The sequence below is a fragment of the Eumetopias jubatus genome, unplaced genomic scaffold (genome assembly GCF_037043125.1).
Source record: "Eumetopias jubatus isolate StellerSeaLion01/CBP00866 unplaced genomic scaffold, mEumJub1_p1.0 scaffold_7, whole genome shotgun sequence".
Taxonomy (NCBI): domain Eukaryota; kingdom Metazoa; phylum Chordata; class Mammalia; order Carnivora; family Otariidae; genus Eumetopias; species Eumetopias jubatus.
The window spans coordinates 87,707,321-87,710,674 of record NW_028274813.1 but is presented as its reverse complement, the minus strand read 5'-3'; the positions used below and the strand labels follow the sequence as shown (position 1 = coordinate 87,710,674).

General features: G+C 38.6%; 1 pseudogene; it reads left to right on the top strand.

The window, feature by feature from the left end:
- The first annotated feature begins 494 nt into the window (after nt 1-494).
- Nucleotides 495-839, top strand: LOC114226580 (large ribosomal subunit protein eL37-like; annotated as a pseudogene).
- Nucleotides 840-3,354: the final 2,515 nt, after the last annotated feature.

The window sequence follows — 3,354 nt, the reverse complement described above, 5'->3', positions numbered from 1 at the left end:
CCAAATAACTAGAATAAGGAGGAAGACTGAGGAGGAGAATGAGCATATATCTATGTTAACAGTGCTAGGATGGACATCACTGAATGATGTCCAAGGACATTTATAGGCAAGTATGCACACCATTGGTCTTGAAATTCATTTTATAAAGAAACCAGGGAAATGGAAATATTTCAGCCAGAATAGAGTAAGTTTTAGCCTTAACAGAAGTTATGCACAGAGAACTTAAAATTATCCTTGAATGTCTTGTGGTTCTTATCCCAGGTATTTGGGATGAGGATCTGTATTTGGTAGTGAAATATGTTTAACCTGGATTAGATCCCTCTTTAAATCAAGTCTGAGCACACTGACTGCAAGATTATACAAGGTGGTGAAAACACATTTTTAATGAGAATATAAAGCAGCGGATACAATAATAACAACACCTAAAGTGCATAGCATAACACTTAATAGTTTCTAAAATTATTTATTATTGCTCTTTAGGGTCTGCTGCGGAAACAAGATGACGAAGGGGACGTCATCGTTTGGAAAGCGTCGCAACAAGACGCACACGTCGTGCCGCCGCTGTGGCTCGAAGGCCTACCATCTTCAGAAGTCCACATGTGGTAATTGCGGCTATCCTGCCAAGCGCCAGAGAAAGTATAACTGGAGTGCCAAGGCTAAAAGATAAAACACCACTGGGACCGGTCAAATGAGGCACCTAAAAACTGTATACTGCAGATTCAGGCATGGATTCCGTGAAGGAACAACACCTAAGCCCAAGAGGGCAGCTGTTGCAGCATTCAGTTCATCTTGAGGATTTCAACGATTAGTCACACAATAAACGTTCTGGTTTAAAAAAAAAAAAAAATTCAACGCTTAACACAATTGATTAATCCTATTATTTAACCCTTCCTAAAGATGATTCCAAAATAAGCTAAGCATTGCTAAGAAAAGAGACTCAAAATAGGGTCCGGAGGATACTGAGGAAGCCGGGCCTGTGTATGTCTCCTGCTTCAACTCTCAGAACAAAGAGAACTTTTGACTTTTGTCAATTGCAGCTAACCACCTGCTAGAACACAGCCTTCTACTTTGGACTAAAATAGAGATAATGTAATATCTCCTAGCTAAATAGCCAGTCTTGTATTAGTCAGTTTGACCCTGCCAGCCCCAATCATAATTGTTTCTAAACAACTTTTGTTAACTTTGTGGTTTTCGCCTCTATAAACTTGCACTCCCCAGTGGCAAATTCAGAGCAAGCATTTGATTTCAGCTAACTCTGGGTCTCCAGGATTGCCATCCCTAAAACCTCAAATAAATGTTTTTGGCTGCTTTACAGATTTATCATCTTGGTTAGCAACCTTACAGGATTAATTTATCCTGTTATTTAACCCTTAATAAAACAATCTGGGAGTGAAGATTTATTAATCATGTAACATTGGTAAAGTTACTTCTCTATCCCCTAGCTTTTTCTTTTAAAACTATCATAAAAAGCTGATCAAAGATTATATAGGGCAACACATGGAAAATAATTATGTTCAATAAATATTAACCATTATTAGCATCATTATTATTATTTAGAACACAGACATCACCAACTACAATTTACAGATCATAGAAGAACCTTCAAAGTTAAATGAGTTCATCGCCTATGAAGTGGTAGTCCCAGAGCTTTCAAATTCTGAAACCATAATACTTTGTACTATGCCAATTTTACTCTGAGCTACAGTTGACTTTAAGACCTCACTTTGAGGATGTATGGCCTCTTTGAGATACCCCTTATTACAGGATCCTAGAGACAGTGACTTGGTGTGGAGCCAAGACATTGAGGCAGCAGGAACAGGGGCCTGGAGCACCAGGCCTGCTGAAGAGGTCACTCAATATCAGTGGCTTCCCAAAGCCTCCAGAGAGCCTGACACTTTGGTTCTCCTTCATTTTAGTTCCTGTCAATTTCAAAAGAGACAAGTTTCTAGGGCTGAAATTGATGTGTTTGTGTGACTGTTCCAGGCTGCTGAAATTGACAGAGGCTGAAACTGATGAAAGTAACCAATTTGCCAATTTCAGCAAAGAGACTGCTTTGAAGGCAGAGATTGACTAAGTCTGTACCTTTTCTGCCTGATCAGAAAATTTAATTTTTCCCTCACTTTAAAAAAAGTTTTGTATTTACTCTCAGCAAGCATTTTGGCCTGTCCTCGAGATACAACCTGAATTGGCCTGACAGTTTAAACAGATGGTCAATTCTATCAAAATTCAATCTAGTAAATTGTTTAGCAGAATATTGTTTCCCATTGTATTGACTGATCAATTTATTCAAAATGTTTTCAAAAAGACATAAATTGTGGAATCACTTGAAACTCCGCTGCTAGTGAGTTTTTATGCACCTCATGAAAACCACATAGCTTGTACTGATTTTCCAGTCAAACACTCATATCAGTCCAGATAGCCTTACTGCATCTGTCAGCTATCTGGTTTTGACAAATTTTGGCTGATTAAATTAAAATGGTTTGTAGAGTTTTAAGAATCTATTAGGGAAAGCATTGGAGTTAGCAGAACCGGAATCCAGTACTTCTACCTACCAGTTCTGTAAGCTTGTCCAAGTTATCAGCTTTTATTCTCAGCTTTTCCCCCTATGAGATTCGAATACAACAGTATGTTCTAAAATGTGCTCCTTAGAAAAGAATACTTGATTTCATAGGACAATAGATCTAACAAAAAATGCATGATTAAATAATTTAGAAAAACATTAGTTAGGGGCGCCTGGGTGGCTCAGTCATTAAGCGTCTGCCTTCGGCTCAGGTCATGATCCCGGGGTCTTGGGATGGAGCCCCACATCAGGCTCCCTGCTCCGTGGGAGGCCTGCTTCTCCCTCTCCCACTCCCCTTGCTGTGTTCCCTCTCTCACTGTCTCTCTCTGTCAAATAAATAAAATCTTAAAAAAAAAAGAAAAAGAAAAACATTAGTTAAATATGTTTGACAGCAGGACTTCCCAGAACCTTTATCATCTTAACATGTTTAACAAATGTGAATCTCAGGCACAAGCCATGGTGTATAATGAAATTATATTTCTAGCTCCCATTCTGCCAAACTGACTCCTCTTCAGTCACGTTGGGAGACTTGATTCTGAAATCTCCAGGGGCAGAGAATATAGGTAGCCCGTTTTGTCCTAAGTCATTAATCCACAAAATTTGCTCTTGGGATTGTCTACATTAGGGATCAGCAAGGTATTTCTGTAAAGGGAAAGATAGAAAATAGTTTAGATTTTGCAGGCCATTCAGATTCTTGTAGCTACTCAACTCTGCTCCTACCAGTTCTGTCATTACAGTGCAAAAGTGCTAAGCCATAAATGTTATATAATATGTACATTTTTTTTCTTTAACCA